Source organism: Callorhinchus milii, unplaced genomic scaffold (assembly GCF_018977255.1).
Source record: "Callorhinchus milii isolate IMCB2004 unplaced genomic scaffold, IMCB_Cmil_1.0 Scaffold3, whole genome shotgun sequence".
NCBI lineage: Eukaryota > Metazoa > Chordata > Chondrichthyes > Chimaeriformes > Callorhinchidae > Callorhinchus > Callorhinchus milii.
In genome coordinates, this window is record NW_024704744.1 from 39,461,389 (window position 1) to 39,484,273 (window position 22,885).

Below are 22,885 nucleotides of genomic sequence, written 5' to 3' on the forward strand. Positions count from 1 at the left end.
TGCTCCCCCTTGGTGACATCATCCGCAGACATGGAGTTAACTTCCACATGTATGCGGATGACACCCAACTCTACCTTTCCTCCTCTACCCTCAACTCCACGACCACCGATGTCCTGACAGCTGCCTGTCCGACATCGAGTCCTGGACGAGAGACAACTTTCTTCAGCTCAACGTGCAAAAAACCGAGGCCCTCCTGATTGGCTCACGTCAGCGCCTCCGCACCTCAGGCGCTGACACCATCAGCATCCAAGGCTGCACTCTCCACCTCTCAAAGCCAGTCAGGAACCTCGGCGTTTTGTTCGACCCTGAGCTGTCCTTTCTCCCTCACATCCGCACCACAACTGGCACCGCCTTCCATCACCTCCGGAACATCGCCAGACTACGGCACTACCTCACCCCTCACGCTGCTGAAACCCTGGTTCACGCCTTTGTCACCTCAAGGCTGGACTATGGGAACTCTCTCCTCGCCGGCCTTCCCGGCACCTCCCTCCACAAGCTGCAGGTCATTCAGAACTCTGCAGCTCGTGTACTGTCCCGCACCAGGCTTCGGGACCACATCACTCCCACCCTCGCTCGCCTCCACTGGCTCCCCATCCCCCAGAGGATTGATTTCAAGATCCTCATCCTCACCTACAAGGCCATTCACGGCCTTGCTCCCTCCTACCTCTCCAACCTACTATCCCCCTACCTACCTGCCCGTACCCTCCGTTCCTCTGGCTCCGGTCTGCTCCACGTCCCCCGCCCCAACCGCCCTACCATCGGTGGTCGGGCCTTCAGCCTCTCAGCCCCAGGCTCTGGAACTCCATCCCCCAGTGCCTTCGCCTTGCTTCCTCCCTTTCCTCCTTCAAGGCCGGTCTCAAAACCTTTCTCTTTGACCGTGCCTTCAGCTCCCCTCTCGACTCTCTTCCCCCTCCTCGCTCCCTCCCTTCCCTCCCCTCACCCTGACCATTTCCCCCCTCCTCGCTCCCTCCCTTCCCTCCCCTCACCCTGACCATTTCCCCCCTGCTCGGGTCATGACCCAACTGTGCAGCGCCTTGGGACGTCCTCCTGACGTGAAAGGCACTTTATAAATGGAATCTTGTTGTTGTTGTTGTATATTGCCTCCCTTCATTCTTTCTACCAAAGTGCCTTACCTCGCATTCCTCCACATTGAAATTTGTCTGCCATGTATCTGCCCATTTTACCATTCTGTCTTCCTGCAGTTGGCAACTATCCTTCTCACTGTTTACCATCCTACCTAACTTTGTGTCGTCCGCAAACTTGGAAATGGTACTTGCTATACCCAAGTCCAGATCATTTATGTATATTAAGAGGAGCAGTGGTCCTAATACCGATCCCTGGGGGACGCCACTGAACACTTCCCTCCAGTCAGAAAAGCAGCCGTTCACCACAACACTCTGCTTTCTCTCTCCCAGCCAGTTCTGGATCCGTGCTGCCACTGTCCCTTTTATACCATGGGCTTCTATCTTTCTTACAAGTCTTTCAAGTGGCACTTTGTCAAATGCCTTTTGAAAGTCCATATAAACTACGTCAACTGCACTACCTTTATCCACCCTCTCCGTTACCTCATCGAAAAATTCTATTAGATTTGTTAGACATTGNTTTTTTTTCCCTGAGGGATTATTATCAGGTGTGTGGAGTAAGGAAACTTGCCCCAGGTTTTGCCCTGCTGGGAATCTAACCCAGGTCTCTCACTTGCAAGGCGAGTGCTCTAACCACTGAGCTACAGGACACCCAAAGTTTTTCACCCAAAGGCTAGTGGAAATCTGGAACTCTCTCCCAAAAGGCTGTGGATGTTGGATCCATTCACATTTCCAAGACAGAAGTGGATAGATATTTATTAGGTCAAGATATCAAAGTATACGGGGCAAGGGCGGGTAATTGGAGTTGAGGTACAGATCAGCCATGATCTTACAGAATGGTGGAACGGGCTTGAGGGGCTGAATGGCCTACTCCTGTTTCTATGAGTCAGCAGTTGTGAGTTCCCATATGGATTTTGAATGAATGTAGTTTAGGCTGACACTCAAATACAGTGCTGGAGGTGGGCTACATTGTCAGAGGTGCTGTCTTTCAGATAAGACATTAAACTGAGATCCAACCTGCCTGTTGAGGTGAACCTTAAAAGTCCCATGGCACTATTCAAAAAAGGAGAGCTTCTCCATATGTCCGGGTCAACCATACTCCAAATAAAATTGGTCATTCATTTCATGACTATTTGTGGGACATTGTTGTGCACAAATTGGCTACTACATTCACTTACAACTACATTGTCATTGCACTTTATAATATACTCTGTAAAGCACTTTAAGCTGTCTCAATGACGTGATAAGGTGCTATATCAAATTAGAGCATTGTAAGAATTATTATTATTATTTTATGGTGTATTTCACATAAAATGACCATCTGAAACCATTATTGAATGCAGCAATAAAGCTATTCAAACATCAGAACAGTTTTATTACTATAATAATGACTTGAAGTGAATGTTAAAAGGACAGGTTTAAGTCTGAATATGAAACGCTTCAAGTATTTTTCTGAGATTCACACTTCCTTCTTTCCAGTTTTTTTTCCCTAATTCCTTCTGACCTTTTTGTTTTGATTTCTTTTGCTATTTTCTATTGATGATACCCTTTTGTTCTAACCATTCTTATATTTAAATCTATGTATTATATTCTTGCTTCCAGAACCTGCAATCCATTTTATAAAACATATTTTTAAAAATTAATTGTGTTGAATTAAAACTGATTTTGCATTGAATGGGGTTATAGTAATAAAAATTACATAGATCAAAGATTAATGTTGTCAAATCACAGATTCCTGAGTGAATTCACTTATGGAGATTTAAGAGTTAATAACTAATCTTAGCTTCACAAAGCTAATGCTTTGCGATTTATCTTTGCTCATATACTTTTCAAAAGGGCTCCACTGTTGGCATTGACCCTTCACTAGCTTTCTCCATTCAGAGATCCGTCCCAATGATCTCATAACTTTGTTGTTCTTGATCAACATGCACAACATCTTCAAAATTAGCTTTTTTTCCATTGACGGACTATCTCTAAATGTTTCCCTATTCAGCGTCTGTGTCTCTGTGATCTTCTATGTCTTTCTCCATCAATGGGCTCTGTCCATCCCTGAAACTTCCTTCGCCTGTCCTTCTCAATCAGCAGCCTTGTCACCCACAATCTATAGGCCTTGGGTTAACGTGCCAATGCAGATGCTTTCACACTGCTCTGATTGCCATGACCTCATAAAAAAGGAAAGCTGCTGTCGGCTCCATTACATCAATATTAAACGTGCCTATTAAACTCCAATCTTTACTTCAGTAACATTGGAAATGACTGAGAATTACCACAAAGTTCTGTTTTGTATGATATATTAGGGCAGGATTTCGAGTCAGTTCTTTGCTTGAGATTATCTGCATATCATTTCAAATGCTTACTGATCCAGTGAGATGTATGCAGACAGGGAATCTTTGTAGTCAGTCTTTTCAGGCATGACGAATAAAAAATAAATACCACATAAAACAACAGTGTTCACACACTGAGGAAGCCATATGGGTTCTCCAGCTGTACTGGCATTGAAGCTGGCCACTTATCAGCACAACAACCCAATCCTGTAACTTTAACAAGGCACAGTTTACTGGAACTCGGTGCTATCTCTGGATTCCCTGGCATGGTTTCAATAAAAGTAACTAAAGCATCATAGATGCAGGTTGTTTGTCTGATTCAATCTATGCTGATGGTAAGATGTTAGGGAGAATGATTCAAGGAGAAAAATTATCTGGCACGGCCTGGTGAGCACCAAGCCAGAGATATCTCACAGTGAATGTTTGTCTTTATAATGAGTGACAAATCGGTCTGTGCTAGGTTAGCTGAGCTCAGCTAATATAGTATTTGAAGCATTCCAAATACAGTCAGAGTTCTTGATCCAGAGCCTCTTGCTGGAAGGTGCAAGTATAAAGTTGGCTGAAGATAGGATCGGGGTTGGCTGTGATGCCCATGTCAAAAGCCTGGCGACACTCGCCATCAAGGTACGCATGTGAATAATGGTCACTTGGGAGAATGACAGGGACATTCTACCTGACAAGAGTAGAATTGCATCCCAATGGAAAGAAAAGGGGCTCTGACACATTTAGTTGTAGGGGAAGAAAGGGGAGAAAATAAAATGTATTTGCACATAACCAAACATTCCAAATCCCAAATTGGTGAGTGAATGTTTCTCTTTATCTTATAAAGATGTCTATAGCGAGTTTATTGTGAGGGAAGTCAGAAATGGAGAATGTAACATGGTTTATTCAATTTTAGAATTGTGTGCCAGTGACAAGCTTTGCAAGTTACAGTAAAATACAATACAAGTTTACATTTGTATAGCTCCTTTCATGTTAGGAGGATGGCATATAGTGCTTGATATTGCTGGTTGGCCACTGGAGCTGAGGTTGGGAGGTGAGGAGGGTGGGGAGGGGAAGAATGACCAAAGGCTCGTATAGCATTAGTGCTACATTTTCAATCCCATCACTAACTATCCTCAGCTCATATAAGAACGTTGCTGAAAAATTAGTGTTACTTATGATTGATTTCTGCTCAGTTTTTTTCCAGTGCACCTGGATTTAGGACAATTACAAGCATGGGAGAAAGTTTTTTATTGCATCAGGCTGGCGTCAACATGAGCCTCAGAAATGAATAAATAGGAATCTTCCCACCATACTGTTCTCCAAACATTTTATACAATGCGACATGGATAAATTCAAATAAATGATAAAAGACCACCCCTACCCACTTTAAGGTGGAGAGTCACCAAAGGATATCATTTTGCCATCTCACATGAGCTGAGGGTTCACTAACACCTTGTACAAATTACCATTCTTCATGTGTTAGCCCACACAGAGAGTGCCAGCAGACTATTTGACTGTGGAGAATATCACAGTTGGGTTTCATGTTGGGAGTATATCATATAGTGCTTGACATTGTTGATTGGGCACTGGAGCTGAGGCTGGGAGCTGAGGAGGATGCGGAGGGAAGGGGGGAGATCCTATCTTCACACATGTTCTTCCTGCAAGGGTCAAAGAGGAAACTTTGGCTGAATTGTCCACTCCCTAGCCCAGGGGTACGGAGATTGATTGTAGTGTGACCGCCACCAGCACCACCACTTTACATGAATTTTAAGCAGGCATTTGGGAGAATCAATCTTCTTTAGGGCTACTTCTACTGAAACCAACTAATATTACTAATATTAACATTTTAAGTCTTAAACCCAGTGATGTTGAACAGCTCTGAAAACATACTGATAACTCTTAAGAATCATCTGAGAACTATCAGCAGGAGGAAATGGACAATGTTTATTTGCTCTATAATCATATTCAAAATACCTCAAAATATTAATCTATTTTAACATGCACTGTACTTAAAATTGAGAGAAGTTATAATAATAATAATTCTTGCATTTTATGGAAAAAATGGCACAATGCTAACAAAATTATTTTCTAAATTATACTGCTTGCTCTACTGGCATTCTCTACCGGCGCAGTTTCAATGGGCTGAATGGCCCCCTTCTGTGCTGCAGGATCTTATGAAATTACCCCAAATTCTGTAGAGTATGGAATAATGGATGGAGAGAAAAAGCATCTCTAGCAGCAGCTCGATGCCTTGAATGGTAGTCACCACTAAATTCAAAGAATTAATTGCTTCCTTCATAATAGTTGAATCTCGCTGTCAGGGAGCACACACTGGTTGTTATGTGTCAACTGATCCAAAGTGTCATTGTGTAATGAATGATTGACTATTTATCCTATGCAGACATTGGTCACGTATTTATCCTATTTATCCTATGCAGACATTGGCCTGATCAGAAGATAGAGGCACCAAGGCACGTGTGAATTCCACTGGCATTCACTCAGCGAGAGAGAGAAAAAATGATTCAATATTTTTTAGTTTGTCTACTTTAATATTCCGAATGCTGAATTTATACTAATGCCAATATAGTGATGGGGAGGTGAAGACAGCGTTTTACTCCTAGCAGGATAGTGATAGAGTGGTCTAGTCAGTATTATACTGCTGGCAGTATAGGGATGAGGAGAGGACATCAGTTTTATACTGGCAGCAGAGCAAAGTGACAGGGACAGTCAATGTTATGCTCCAATATTACTTTCCAAAGGGTCAGAAAATAATTCACTTTTTGCCCTTCCCCTGCAGGAAGTTTTAATAATTGGCTTAATTACAACTGAGATATTGAAGAACAGGAAATTTTTCAGGTTCAGTCTGCACTGTGTTAGCTGCTGCATAATACAGGCATTAAAACAAAGCTTTATTTCATTGTGGTGATCAGTCATGGAAGACCAAGGTCATTGTACAAGGAATTCTTTCTTCCAGCCAACAACATGAAAGTTTAAATACGATCAGAATATCCCCCAAAAAACTTTTTCCCATTTTTCTCCCCCTAGCTTCTTTCATGTCCTTCACATTTACTCATTTACATTTAGATGGGCTTCTGAAGTCAGCAGCACTATATCACCACCATCGCTTGTAGATTGAGTTAAATCATTACAGTTATCCCTTTTAAGTCAGGCAGCAGATTCCTGCTCTGTGACGCAGGCCAGTGCTTTCAACAGCGGTGATGTCATCACACCACTGATCATAAAGACCCCGCTTTCCCAATTCATTTTACAGAAGAATGCAAGCTCTTAACAATAATAATTCTTGCATTTGATATAGCACCTTATAATGTCCCAAAGAGCTTTAACGGATTTTACCGTGAAGTGTAGAAACTATGTATTTGCACAGCAGTTTCCCACAAACTGCCATTAAGTAAATGATTAATCTTATCTGGGGGATTGTTGGTCAGAACACAGGGAGAAACTCCTTTCTCTTTTTTAAACAGTGCCTTTGAGGTCTTTAACATCCTCCTGAACAGGCAGACACAACCGAAGTTTAACATCTTATCTGAAGGACGACACCTCTGACAATCATTCACATCCCACGACTGTTTGTGGGACACTGCTTTGCGTAATTGGCTGCCGCATTTCGCCCACAAAATATACAGTGACTACACTTTACAGTATATTCCGTGACGCGCTTTGAGAAGTCTCAAATGCAATAATTATTATTATAACCCCAGCAATGCATTGGAATGGTCAACCAAGACTTTCAAATTCACTGTGGTTTCACACTTATAAGATCCATGCATTGAATTATTAAAAGAACCTCTTTATTCCCAAGAATTTCTCCAAAATTTAGATAGATGGTTTAGATATTAACATATCCAGGTATATGATCTGCTAGAGAAGTTAAATGTTTCGCAACATCAGTACTTTGAAAAGAGATAATGTGGTGATTGGAGATTTGAAAGATCACAAATATAACACTGAAAGAAACTGTCAATCATTTTACTAGTGACAGCTTTACACCAAACATGACAACACTCAGCCCATCTTATCAGATGCTGAGGCTTCCATTAGCCGAATGGCTCTCACTGCTGACTCTGAATAGCTTTCTCCAGCTGGTTTGGATTGTTCCAGCTGGAGAAAGCTATTGAGAGGCAAGCAGGTGAGAGCCATTCAGAGGCAAGAGTGAGAAAATCACTCAGTTAAAAAAATACATTTGGTATTCCTCTTATATTATGCATAAAACAAAGTCGAAAAAATCAATGACAAGTGATAAATGATAAATCAAATAATTCTACCGTTCCGAAACTTTTTTCTGCTAATAGTGCTAACAGTGCTTCTCGGTGCTTATCCTGCAGAATTCAAAGACATTTTATTTGCAGTTAAGATTTCAGGAAGATTATAACAGGTGCATTATGGAGTCCAAAATGTGATGAATTCTAATGAAATTTCTTAACTAAATTATCAGCTGCCGAGTGGGTGTAAACTCTGCTCCAAACCAGTGTAAACTCTGCTCCAAACATGGACCGTATCGGAGCACAGTTCCCAAGAGTCGACCAACGTACTTTGGTTTTCTTAACTCGGGAATCCTGTTATAAATTGTCACATGTTAGACCACTATTTTGTGCTTTTGTCAGTCTGACACATGAGGAAACTCATTGCCATGTATGAGTATCCAGACCAAACAGAATTCCATGCATCAATCCTTATACATGGAAATTCCTATACAATGAAATTAAATGTGCACTCTCTTCCTAGAGGGACGCATCATGCCTATCCAATTCCGGCAAGTATTCAGTGCAGGCTAGCAAGATCCAAAGCTTGGAGATCCCAGAGTGAGCACCAGGGTACTGATGGGGTCTAACCAGTTAAAATCATATAGCTTGCACTGTCTGACAAGCTTTCTCTTCACTTGTTCAGCAAGGAGCATCTTACCGATTAGGGCTTTGGCTTGCAGGATTAACAGGAGCTGAGTAGGAAGAACTCCTTTTTTCAGTGAATGGTCTGCCCTCCAAGTACTGCCAATGAGCCAGCCTGGCTGGGCTGTAATCTGCCCCGGAGTATTGCAGATCTGCTTGGCTCAGGAACCAGATCACAGACACCGCCACAAATGGTTAACTTGTTTCTGACATTCTGTTATCAAGCATCTCACCTTGGAACCAGCTCAGCTTCAAGGAGATCCCACTTACCTTCCCCTCTCCCAGGAGGCAAGTGCAGGTTTGACCCCTTATTAGGTGGATGGCAGGTACCAGGAGCTCCCTTCGTGGGCAACACAGCTCAGAGTAAAACGAATGAGAACTTTGCCACCATCTTCTTGTCTACAGCTCGGACACACATCCCTTCCATTGAGCGATCATTTCACCAGTTGGAGGTGGAGAGCTTGAGGAGCAGCTGTTTGCCTCTCCGCAAACCAATCAAGGTGTATTCCAAGCACTGGATATATGACCATGTGTTCACACACTCAGATTCCAGGTGATGTCTTCCAGCAGCTGTGGTTCCAAATGGCAAATGGATGTGCCTGCTGTGAAGCTGACTCTACCTCCAGAACTCACAACCCTCTGACTCATAGGCAAGAGTGTTACTGATTGAACCAGGTGGACATCCATCATGGTGATAATATATTTGTGCATTATTTTATTCTTATGTCAATACAACTTTAAAGTATTCTCCGTAAATTGTTAATATTTGCAAAACATGCATCTCTCCCCAGAGGCTACTGCATTATTAAAAGGTTAACTAGAAGCTGTTGAGCGGTCATCCTTCTTATCAAACAGCTGACATAGAACAGACCTGAGCTAAGAATGAAAGATTACTAAAGCTACCAAGTGTGAAGATAGTCTCACAGCATTGGCATGTGATCTCTGCTACACTATTGACAAATCACCTGTTTTCTCAGACAGTAAATGAACTCAGCAGAGGGAATCATTTGCTTCCAATGGATATCATCATTGAACAAGCATCTTGTCCAAGAAAAAAATAGATTAATGGTTGTTTTGGAACAGGGATCTTAAGAGCCTTGGAAAGACACCCAATATTCTAACCCACAAGGGTTTAATAATCTCACAACTCAGAAACATTTGTCAAAGCATCCAAGGCATTATTTGTTCCACTTCACATTGCTATCATGCATCATTCAGTTTTTGATTGATACTGTGTCATTTAGTAAAGGAAAATATGGAATATCGTATCAATCTACTACAGCTTGTATTTTTATGAAGCTCTACGTATACCCATTTAAAAACATTAGCCACCATTTGACCATGAAGAACAATTATCTCAACTTACCTTGGTTGCTCAATGCTGCTTTCTGTACATCCCTCAACTATTTCGCTCCACCATTGGCGGCAGTTCTTTTTTCACTACACCTGACCCTCTGTAACTCCCTGCCGCGATCCCGCTGCCTTGCCCCATCCTTGCTTGTCTTCAGATGACACCTAAAGACTTTCCTCTTCGACTGTATCAAAATAATGGGGAGCCAGGGGAGCCAGGGGAGGCATCTGGTGGATAGCACCTCCGACAATGCAGAGCTCGCCCTGCAGCTTTTGATCCAGAGGTGAGAACGCTACCGATTGACAACAACAACGTCTTGCACTTATATAGCGCCCTCCATGCAGGGTAGTGTCTCAGAGCACTTTAACAGTGGTGAAGCCTGACTTCATACGCACAGTCAAAGAGGAAGGTTTTCAGGCTGGACTTGAAAAAGGAGAGAGAGGGGACAAGGCAGAGGAATTGAGGGAGAGTGTTCCAGAGTTTTGTGGCATAGTGGTTGAAAGTTATGGGGTAGAGGGTGTGAGGGACAAGCAGGAGACCGGTGCCAGTCAAGCAGAGGCGCCACGTGATGGATTGGGGAGTGAGGAGGTCAGAGAGGTAGGGAGGTGCCAGGGAGTGAATAAATTTGAACACGAGTGTAAGGATCTTGAAGTCGATCCATTTGGTGATAGGGAGCCAGTGAAGCCTGGCCAGAATTGGTGAGATGTGGGTATGGAGTTTGGTCCAGAGAGCGAGACTGTTGAGAAGTGCGTTTGAGTAATCCAAGCGGGAGGTGACAAACGCATGGACGAGGATTTTAGCTGCATTTGGGGTAAGGTATGGTTGTAGGCGGGCAATGTGGCAGAGGTGGAAAAAAGCGATCCTGGTCAGGGACCAGATGTGGGGGAAGAAGAACAGCTGAGGGTCGAACCGGATGCCTAGGTTGCGCACTGGTTCAGTGAGTCTGAGGGAGAGCCCAGGGAGGGTGAAGAGTTTAGATCCGCAGGAGTGAAGGCATTGAAGGGACCCAAGACGTACGGCTTCCGTCTTGTCCATATTAAGCTGCAGGAAGTTCATACACATCCTGGCCCTGATGTCTGCCAGACAAGCTGATAGAACATCGGCAGACCTGAAGTTGGTACTGGAGGAGGCAAAGTAGACTTGTGTGTCATCCGCATACATGTGGAAGTTTAGCCTGTGTCTGCGGATGACATCACCTAGAGGGACCACATAGAAAAGGAAAAGTAGAGGGCCAAAGATGGAGCCCTGGAATACCCCATAGGTGACTGGGTGTGAGTGGTAGGAGAAATCATTTTCTGAAATGAAATGGAGGCCATTGGTTAAGTAGGACTCGAACGATGCAGTGGAGGAGGATGGCGTGGGTGACTGTGCAGAACGCAGCAGAGAGATCCAGGAAGGCGTGGAGGCAGAGGGAGCCCTGGTCACAGATAGAGAGAATATCATTTGTGACTTTGACAAGTGCTGTCTCTGTGCAGTGAGCAGGGTGAAAACCAGACTGCAGGGACTGGAGGAGGTAGTGGAGGGAGAGGTGTGACTGAAGTTGACCTGCAGTTCCAGGACTTTGGCAAGGAAGGGTAGGTTGGAGATGGGATGGTAGTGTGAGAGGTTAGAAGGATCGAGGGCGGGTTTTTTCAGGAGGGGTGTGATAACAACGGTTTTCAGGGGAAGTGGAACAGAGCCTGAGCAGAGAGACTGGTTGACTGTATCGGCCAGCAGGGGGGAAAAGAAGGGGGATTGAGTGATCATCAGCTGGGTGGGGAAGTGGTCGAGACAGCAGGTGGTGAACTTCATCCGGGGTGGCATCACCCAGAGGGAACATGCTAAGGAGTATGGCTTCCGTCTTGTCCATTTTCAGCTGCAGGACGTTTACACCCATCCAGGCCCTGATGGTAATTGAGCCAGACTGACAGGAACGAAGCAAGGAAGAAAATAAGGAAGAGACTAACATTGCTGAAAACTTAAATTTCAGTGTCTGGAAGAGACCAATTGAGCAGAATGGCCTGTTTTTGCGATGTATTTCTCTATGTAATGCTCCTTTGCGGGCTACATTAGCTCTCCCATTGCAGTATTTAATTTTATTTGAAATAACCTCAATCTTTTTGACTCTGTTATCTCATTGGCTAGATTATTTATAACCATTATCATTCTTTTAAAGACATTTTCCTGATATCTTCTTAAAATATGCTTTTCACTAATTTCTATTTATGCTCCACTTTCTTCTTTCTTTGAACTAATCGCCAGAGTTTACCTTATCTATGTCATTAAATATTTTGTATACTTCAATGAGATCTCCCTCAGCTGCTTTCTTTCCAGACTCTGAAGCTTAAGTTTCTCTAATCTTTCTGCATAGCTTTGCACTTGGGATCAGTCGTCCTGGTTTTTTGTGTTATCTAGTACCTGGAGACTGTTCAATACCTCTCTCTCCTACAATCCTCTATTGATCTTTGTGCATTTCTTGGCTGTGCCCATTTGCCCTCCCCTCTCCCACAAAAGACTTCTCTCGCCTTATCATTCCAATTCTGATGAAAGGCCTTAGCTATAACATTAGCCTGGCTTTCGTTTTTAGATGCTAACCAAGATATCAGAAGAATATTCTAGTTTCTTCAAAGTGATCTTTTAACTTTAGATTAATTGGTGGCTCCTCGAAACATTCTTTCCCATTTTCAGCATGTCTTGCAAGGGATATGTTGAACATTACAATTATTCCAATGCTCTAACAAAACAGTAATCACTGGACAGTCAGTAAGCACAATAGCATACACCTATTGTCAGATACAACAGTCCAATACAACGCTGTCTTTATTTACTTGACTCAATCGAGGAAAAACAGTGTAATGTGCAGGGTTTAATCAGCCTGTGGGTAATATTCTGTTTTTAGTGAATGATTTCAGTAATAGGATACCACAGTTACACAATGAGGTCTAAAAAACAGCATTCACAAACTGGCTTGTTGGACTAAAATTACAAAGGCTGATTTGTGAATGTCAGAGTGCAAGATTTCCTGAGAAGCTGACAGTAAATCTCAAAAGTGATATAGTGCAGCCCCATTATATTGCACTGGTTAGAATCTGCAAGATCACAAACGGCTTGTTTCACTGCACAGAAGCACAACTAATTGGCTTGTGTCCTGCTTACTGAATCCCATACTACAAAAAATGCTACAACCCTATACTGATTGACAGTTATCAGACTACAAGCCCTTGAGCCTATGAGATCTCATCCTTCCCCTCCTACCAACAACAACAACTACTTGCATTTAAATAGCACTCTTCATGCGGAGTAGCTTTCCAAAGCACTGGAAAGTGGCGGAGTCTGACACCACACCAGTGGGAGAAGGATTGCAGAGGTGACCATAAGCACAATCAAAAAGGAAAGTCTTTAGCTGGGATTTGATGGTGGGGAGGGAGGGGGCAAGGTGGAGAGATTGAGGAAGAGAGTTTCAGAGTTTCGAGGCATAGTGGCTGAAGGCATGGCCACTGATGGTGGAATGGAGGGGACGAGAGACAAGCAGGAGGCCAGAGCCAGCCGAGCGGATGCTGCAGGTGGTGGAGTGGGTAGTAAGAAGCTCAGATAGGTAGAGAGGTGCGAAAGAATGAACTGATTTGAAAATGAATGAGAGGATCTTAAAATCGATCCAATTGGTAACTGGTGTGATGGGGTACAGAGTTTTGTGCGGGTGAGTATCCAGGCGGCAGAGTTTCGGATTAATTGAATTTTCTGTATGGTGGAGCTGGGGAGACCAGTGAGGAGGGCATTAGAGTAGTCCAACCAGGAAGGGACAAAGCCATGGATGAGGGTTTTGGCTGCATTGGTTGTGAGGTACTAACGGAGGCGGGCAATTTGATGGAGATGGAAAAAAGCAGTCCTGGTAAGGGAACGGATGTGTGATAGAAAGCAAAGCTATGGATTGAACCTGATGCCTACATCGTGAATGGGTTTTGTGAGTCTGAGGGAGAGTTCAGGAAGGTTGAAGAGTTCAGACTCACAGGAGAGAAGACGTTGTCGGCAGCCAAAGAGTATGACTTCCACCTTGCCGACATTCAGTGCAAGAAAGGTGTGCTCATCTAGACCTTGATGTCTATCAAATAAGCTGACAGAACTTCAGCCAGCTGGGAGTCTCAGCTGGAGGAGGAGAAGTAGATTTGAGTGTCATCTGTATGCATGTGGAAATTGATCCCATGTCTGTGGATGACACTGCCGAGAGGAAGCATGTAAATGATGAAAATAAGGGGGCCAAGGATGGAGCCTTGGGGTACCCCGCAGGTGACCGGGCGGGGGCGGGAGGAGAAACCGTTTGCAAGATATATTCCTGGCAGTTAGTCAAGTAGGACTCAAACCATGCGAGTGTGATTCCAGAGGTTTTAAGGGAGAGTGGGACACAGCCTGAGGAGAGGGACTGGTTGATTGTATCAGTCAGCAGTAGATAGAGGAGGGGGAGTTTAGTGACCAGAAGCTGGGTGGGGAGGGAGTCGAGGCAGCAGGTGATGGACTTCATAAGGGTCAATAACTGGGTCATCACATCTCCCCAAGTGTCACTTCCTGTATGCTGTGTATGCATAATTTGCAGGAAGTGTTGTTTGTGGCAACCTAAGTTGAAATGGTTTTGATGACAGCTTAATCTTCACTCTTGTGGTTTTCAACACTGTTTGCTAAAAATCAGAAGCCCATGTGATGAGGAAAGGCCCACTGTGCAGGAGAGAACCACAGATAGATATAGGAGGAAAAAACAAGTTAAATTAAGTTGTTTATGTTTAAATTACACCAAGATTGTAGACTGTACAGTTTGCACACTGGGACTTATTTTTTAAAAAAACACTTTCGGTAATGTGAAAGTAAGGTATATAATGTAAGGTAGGTATTCAAATATCCCTAGAGTTGATTTCAACTGAATGTCTATAGTAGTCCTGTGATCACACCTGTTCCATTTATTGCTACCATATAGAGTACATCAGATTACATGTGGGATAGTATTATGCTTTGAATGATTGATTGGAACTAATTTAGACTACACGGTGCAGCCAGTATGAATGAAAAATAACAGAAGGACATTCCGCTACTTTCTCCCTTCATTTCCTGAAGGCACTGGCTCGTATTCTTCATATACAAATGATAGGAGTGTGTTGCATTGTCAGAGGTGCCGTCTTTTAAATGGGATATTAAACCGCATTGACTGCTGTGTTTCCTGCAAAATTCACAGTCACTGCACTCCACAGTATCTGTGAAGTGCTTTGAGATGTCTTGATGAAGTGATAAGGCAATATGTCAAATACAAGGACTACTCGAGGTACATTGCTCAGACTTCTAAAGAATATTATAACTGTATAGTCAACTAGTTTGGAGTTACTTAACCATTAACTTCTTATTTGGAGTCCTGTAGCTCAGTGGTTAAAGCACTCACCTTGCAAGCGAGACACCTGGGTTCAATTCCAGGGCAAAACCTTGGGCAAGTTTCCTTACTCCACACGCCTAATAATAATCCCTCCAAAAAAACAAAATGGCAATAAATTAGTCATTTTCAATCCACGACTGTTTGTGGGACACTGCTGTGTGCAATTGGCTGCCACATTTCGCCCACAAAATATACGGTCAATTCACTTTACAGCATATTCTGTGAAGTGCTTTGAGACGTCTAGAAGACATGATAAGCGCTATATCAAATGCAAGGATTATTATTATTATTATTAATTGAACTTGTTTCTTCTCCTACTTACTCCTTAACTGAGATCATCAGCCCCTTCACCTGGACTTCTCTTTTTGAATGCAGAGAGTAATGTAATTAATGATATAACCCGAGAGGATGACACATCCCTTAGACTGCTGATAGATTGGGGAGACATCCATCTTCCTGGACAAGGCAATTCTGCACAATGCCAATGCATTGAAAATAATTTTATAGCTACAAAATGAATACTAAACACTTATAAATATTACTATAGTATTAATCCTAAAAAGCTAAAACAATGCATTGTTCTCCCAGTATTGAAGTATTATCTTAAATTATATAAGGTCAAAGTCCTGACTTGGGGCTTAAGCCCACAACTTTCTGATTCAGATGCGAAAATGCTACCAACTGAGCCAGGCTGGCACCTACCATAATATTAATCCTAAACAACTAAAATAAATGCAAACAATATTTTATAGATTATATAAAACATTTTGTGTGTCAGCCTGGCCCAGTGGTATCACGCTCGTCTCTGAGTCAGAACGGTTGTGGGCTCAAGATCCAAGTTGAAGATAACACTCCAATGCAGTGTTCGGTGTGTGTTTCATTGTTGGAGGTACCGTGTTTCAGATGAGGTGTTAAACCAAAGTCCTATCTGCCACAGCACTAAATGTAAAAAGAGAAGGGAATTCCTTCTGTTCTACTGGCCAACAATCCTCTAAAATAATACTGATCATTCGTTTCATGGCTGTTTGTAGGACACTGATGAGCACAAATTGGCTACCCAATTTGTCCACAAAATACACATCACAGCATTTTATAGTATATCCTGTGACTCATTTTGAGATGTCATAACAACGTGATAAGGCACAAAATCAAATCCAAGGATTATTATTATGTAATAAATATAAGTAAACAAAAATGTGAATATGCACCCAACGGGCATTTGATTTATATATAAAAAACAAAAGACTCCTGTTTGGTTGAAAACTGGCTGTTTAGTAGTGGGTTCTTCAGCCAGTCCAAAAGCACGACTTGAATGATTGAAAAGTTATCAGGTCAACTGCTGATAAAAAAAAGCACATTGAAGCTTTCATTGAGTCTGCAAGACTGTAGCACACACAGGGTTAATTGATTCATAATCATCACCTTGAACCCTCCTCGTATTTGTTCTCAGGTGCTGGGTGCTTGTTTTTACAATTGCTCCCACTCACATGAAGAAATAGAAATGAAAATAAAAATGATACTTTTGCCATGATAAAGTGATGTTCCGACTCACCTTCTGCCATAATTCATGGACCATAAACGTTATCAATATATTTTTCAGTCAGTCCACTAACATAATCCTATTTTTCACCTGATAACCCACTACAAGTGTTATGAATGGAAAGTGCTATGGCCAGTCATGGAATATGATAAATATCTGTACTCATGAGACAGCCATAACTCATTCTTGCCTTTGTCAGTTGTAAGCTATTTAGTCGGTCTTTCTTATAGAGATATTAATCATGCCTGACCAGGATAAAGCTCCTATTTTTTCCTCAACCAGACTACATATTTAAAGGAGCTGCAACTTTGGGAAATGTTGCCTTGAAAGACCACAATTGATGTTGCAACATGGTTTTACAGCAGCAGCCTGGTCTTGTTGGAGGCTGTTCCAAATATTCCACACATGTACAAACAATTGACAACACAAATATACAGTGAATTCATTTTACAGTATATTCTGTGAAGTGCTTTGAGATGTTCAACGTGAAAAGCGTTATATCAAATGCAAGGATTATTATTTATTTCTAATTCAACACTTGCTGTGTTGTGTTATCAATCAATCAATGAATCAATGAATCAATGAATCAATGAATCAATCAATAAACAAACAAACAAACAAACAAACAAACAAACAAACAAACAAATAAATAAATAAATAAATAAATAAATAAATAAATAAATAAATAAATAAATAAGGAAGTAAGGAAGTAAGGAAGTAAGTAAGTGAGTCAGTAAATAAATAAATAAATAAATAAATAAATAACAGCAACAACAACAAAATTACATTTATAGAACGCCTTTCACGTTGGGAGAACGCCCCAAAGTGCTGAAAATAAGTAAGTAAGTATAAACAAACAAACAAACAAATAATTAAATAATTAAATAATTAGATAATCAGATAATTAGATAATTAGATTATTAGATAATTAAATAATTAAATAATTAAATAATTTAATAAAGCGCCGTTCATGTAGAGTGGGATCTCAGAATGCCTAAACACTGGAGTCACCTCTTCCAGAGTTTATTTCAAACCTTTATTCTCTTTCACAAATCATTCATGCGTCAGCCTGACTTACGTGGTTTGACCAATGTCAGCACGTCAGGAGGTGGGTTTAAGGCCCACGTCGAGGTTTGGATCCTATATTGTCCCAAAGATGTCCTGCACTGTTGGTGGTTACATCCTTCAGATGAGATGTTAAACCGATGTCAAAGCATGCCTGTCAATGGTGGGGTGGATAGGCAAAGGGGGAATGAAGCAGGCCAGTGTTCACTGACTGAATAGAGTGGGATGGGATGGTAGGGTTGAAGGAGCTTGCAGAGGTAGGGTTGGGAGAAGCCGTAGAGGAATTTTAAGGTGAGGCTGAGAATCTTAAATTTGATCACTGGGAGATGGGAAACCAATGAAGATAGGATGGGGATGATAGGCTCAGAGAGAGGAGATGGGCTGCAGCGTTCTGGGTACAGGTAATAGTCAGTTTCACTGCAAACTAGGGATTTGTCTACAAAATAGAGTCACTACCACTTCACAGTACATTCCTATAAAGTGATTTAAAATATCCTACTGGCATGAAAGGCATCATAGCAAATGTAAGGATTATTATTATGAATGCACACAGCAGGCCAGTTCTTATTCAGTTAAAAGAAAAATAAATCTGACTTCATAGAATCATAGAATCATAGAATTGTACAGTACAGAAAGAGGCCATTCAGCCCATCGAGACTGTGCCGGCTCTTTGAATAGAGCAATTAATGTCAATCCCACTTCCCAGCCCTTTCCCCATAACCCTGCAAACCCGTCCTCCTTAAATACCCATCCACCGCGTTTTTAAAAGTAGTTATCGAATCGGCCTCGACCACCCTTTCAGGCAATGCGTTCCAGATTCGAACAACTCGCTGCGTGAAAAAATGTCTTCTCACCTCCCCTCTGCTTCTTTTAGAGACTATTTTGAATCTGTGACCTCGAGTCACCGACACACCCACCAGTGGAAACAGTTTTTCCCTTTCCAACCTATCAAATCCCCTCATGATTTTGAAGACCTCTATTAGGTCTCCTCATAACCTTCTCTGCTCCAATGAGAATAATCCCAGCCTCTCCAGCCTTTCCTCATAATCAAGGTTCCTCATTCCTGGTACCATCCTTGTAAATCTCCTTTGCACCCTTTCCAATGCCTTAACATCCTTCCTGTAGTGTGGTGCCCAGAACTGGGCGCAATATTCTATCTGAGGCCTAACCAGTGTTTTATATGGGTTAATCATAACCTCCTGACTCTTGTACTCTATGCCCTATTTATAAAGCCTAGAATCCCATTTGCCCTTTTTACAGCCTTATCTACCTGTCCTGCCACTTTCAAGGATTCATTTACCTGCACCCCTAGTTCTCTCTGTTCTTTTACCCCCCTTAAGATTCTGTTACCTAGCCTGTATTGCCTCCCCTCATTCTTTCTACCAAAATGCATTACTTTGCATTTCTCTACATTGAAACTCATCTGCCATGTGTCTGCCCATTTTACCATTCTGTCTATGTCATCAGGTGATCTCCAATATCACCTCCTATGTGCTTGGCAGCAAGTATGTTAGTGGCAACCTAATGACATGGAAGTCAACTACTGGGGTGGAATGAAGTGAATGGACCAGCTTGATGAGTTGAGCAGTGAATAGGGTTCACAGTACAAATATGTTACAACCAAACTTGCAATATAAAGAAATGTGCTGTAATGGGGCTGCACTGCAAGATTTTAAAGTTATCAATAAGCAGCATGTGTAGTGAATAAGTATAGAGCTGCTTTCTTCCTGAGAACATTAAAGTAGCGGTTACATTATTAAAAGCAGTATCTTTTTTAAAAACAATTCTTTCATTGAAGGAGCCAGCAGCTCAGGGGTAAAGATGACAAGCTATAATTTGGAAAATTTTCATAGTCAAATTAATTTCACTCTATTCATACAGGTCTCTTAGGGTCTCTCAAAAGATTATCCAACAGAATGAATTAATAAAGGGATTCAGTGAAGCCCTGTATTTGCAGATCCTACATGTACCTCAGAAGCCACCAGCAACAAATCAGGCACTGCAGATGTGGAGAAAAATGGCAAGGGATCTCAATTTGTCAGCTCTTCCTGTGAGTTTTGCAATTTAAGACTATTATAGGACAGTATTTCCTTGGCAACACTTACTATGCGGTCTCTGAAATGAAGGATGATCACTTAGGTGAGGTAATGGAGGGATACTGCTGTCCATGGGACTGTAACTCCTCCAAAGCAGGAGACTGCATTAAGGATTGGGAGAAGGGAAGAAAAATTAAACATACAAAATAAAAGTACATGTAAAAAATAAGATCAATGCCAATCTTTTTCATTGAAGTCAGCAGTAGGTTTCAAAACGCTGAACAAGTCTACTTTACAGAAAATAATGATGCATGTTGCATTAGTTCATTAGCCATTTTTATAAAGGACAATGTCTAGAGTCTGCCTTTCTCTTTTCTAACATTGTTGTACTTTTTTTATAAAACACCCATAGCAGAATCCACACACCCACAGCACAATAATCCGCACACAGCCACAGCACAATCCATATACAATCACAGCACAATCCACGCACACACACAGCACAATCCACACACAGCCACAGCACAATCCACACACACCCACAGCACAATCCATGCACAGCCACAGCACAACAATCCACACACACCCACAGCACAACCCATACATACCCACAGCACAATCCACACACAGCACAATCCACACACACCCACAGCACAACAATTCATTCATAGCCACAGCACAATAATCCACGCACACCCACAGCACAATAATCCACACAGAGCCACTGCCGAGTCCACTCACAGCCATCGAACTAAATCTTCCTCCTGATGTGAAAAGCGTATAATCTTTTTGACATATTGACATATGCATTTGGTGGATGTCGCAGAATTCAGTGCTTCACAGGATTTATTGTGAAGTGTAGTGACTCTGTATTTTGTTGGCGAATGCAACAACCAAATTGCGCACAACCTTGTCCCACAAATAGCCATGAAGTAAATGACTAAATTTATTTGGGAGTTTGTTGGCCAGGATACCAAAAGAAACTCTTCTCACTTTTTGAATAGTGCCATGGGATTTTTAATGTCTACCTGAATAAGCAGATAGGAATTGTTTTTTAAAAAAAGTTTAACGTCTCATTGGAAGGACTGGTCCTACAACAATGTAGACTTCCCCAGCACTGCACTACAGTGTCGAATATTAAATACTTAAACTATTTGAGTTCAAGGTCCTGATATGGGGGTGGACCCACAACCTTCTGACTCAGAAGCAAGAGTTCAATGTGCTACCTGACTCAGCTGGTCTCCCATCAAATTTTTTTTTATTTTAACAGAAAGCTCTACACTTCACTGAAAATGTTCCAATTAAACAACGTATTTAAAGAAAAAGAGTGGGGCTTGTTTTTAATACTGTAGAACTGAACAAAGTACTATCCTAAACAGCACAATAAAATAATAACAATCCTTTAATTTGATATACTGCCTTTCATATTAGGAAGAAGTCTCAAAATGTTTCGCAGTATTTACTGCAAAGTGTTCTGACTGTGTATTTTGTAGGCTATTTTTTAAAAAATGATTATTTTGTAATCATACTACTGCCATTCACTCCTAATTTCAAATTACTCACACCTTACATGTAATCTTGATGTAAATATAAGAAAATATAACATTTGAAAAGTCAATTTTTCCCCTAATGNTTTTTTCTATACAGTACCTATGACTTCCTCTATCAGTTTCAACCTAGTTTATTTAATCTCCTTAGGGAAGTGGCAAACTGAAGATAACATTTCCTAAGAAGATAAAGCTCTGAATTTTCTGCACAACACCACGGTAATCTAGCCAGCACCATGGAAAAACTCTTGGTTATCAATCTAACATTACAGACTGCATGATTCAACCCCGAGGAGTTGGATTTCACTGTTGACATTTACATGATCCCAGCAGAGTATGAACCATAGTACTCCACAAAGTACTTAATCAATGTCTACACCTGAACACATAACCTTCTGTCCCATTCCCAACCAAATATTTTTTCTAGATCTTTTACTAAAGGATTTACTGGGCACAACAATTGTTGCTTTTATTGGGATTCCATGCCACAAATATCTTCTACATTGAGGGGAGAGGGATGGGGGGGTTTACCTTTCCTACACTTTTAACACTTGTAATAAATTTTTAGCTGCTTTTTTGAAATTAGGATTCTCCAGCATATTGGCACTTTTGAACATTAACAATAGTGCACCAACCCTCCATCAAGCCATGAAGAGTGATATCCGTAAAAACAATCCACATCTTAATTATCGCTGGGGATAATGAGAGAACAGAATAAGTTAAAGAATTTTACACTTCAGAGCTGTATGTATCACAGAGCTCATGACTCAGATGGTTTTTCCACTGCCCGGTCTGGTCGGGTTCACGGGCAAGGCTAAGTTAGCTGTTCAAAGAGATAGATTTGCTGCTATTGGTTTCAGTGTAGTTGGGCAAAAGGTCATAAGGTCCATAAAAGTTGTGTGGGAAAGTATCACACTAGTGCAGATGTCTTGAGGTTAGAGTTTTTCCAGCAGGGTACTCTGTGTCTCACTGTGCTGCATCTGATTTGAGAGCACTCAAATTTGCCTCTAAAACACACTACACTTTGCAGTCAGTCCTGTGAAGCACTTTGATATATCCTCCCAACATGAAAAGGGCTGTATCTTATGCGAGTACTTTTATTATTAGACTAGCTGTACCCGTTGCAGCTATGCTTGCAACCAAAAGATCCGATATGGAATGTAGATTGACACACAGGCAGATATTTCTTCTTTATTTATACTTATCTGGGAGGACTCAGTTGACGATGCTGTTCTTTGAATGGGCAACTCGTTTTGGCATGCTGTTGCAGTCCTTTCAGTATTGAAGTGAAGCCGCGCTGTTCTTTGTCCTTCAGTTTCATTTAATGGGCCTTCTGTGTTTTGTCTAGGATTTTTACTTATCCTTGAAAGGTTTGATTTTCGCTTAGGCATCTTTATAATGATAAATATAAGTGTATGATTTATAATCACTGAACTGTCCTCTTTACGTGAAAGGCACTTTAAAAATTTAACTTTGTAGTTGTTGCTATGGCTTAGCTTCGTTGGTATTCTTATTTTGTTCCCACCACTGCTTGGCTCCATGCATGCTCTTTGATGCAGGATGCCACAATGCCACAGTCAGCTGGCACGGCCACCAGGTGTAGCAGTAGCGAAAAACACAAAACTGAAATATATTTTAGGTCATAACTTACGAACTATAGAA

General features: G+C 41.7%; 1 non-coding gene across 1 annotated transcript; it reads right to left on the bottom strand.

Moving 5' to 3' along the window:
* Positions 1 to 1,661: 1,661 nt before the first annotated feature.
* On the bottom strand, positions 1,662 to 1,733 carry trnaa-ugc. The gene has a single exon. It is a non-coding gene; the product is annotated as a tRNA-Ala (tRNA).
* Positions 1,734 to 22,885: the final 21,152 nt, after the last annotated feature.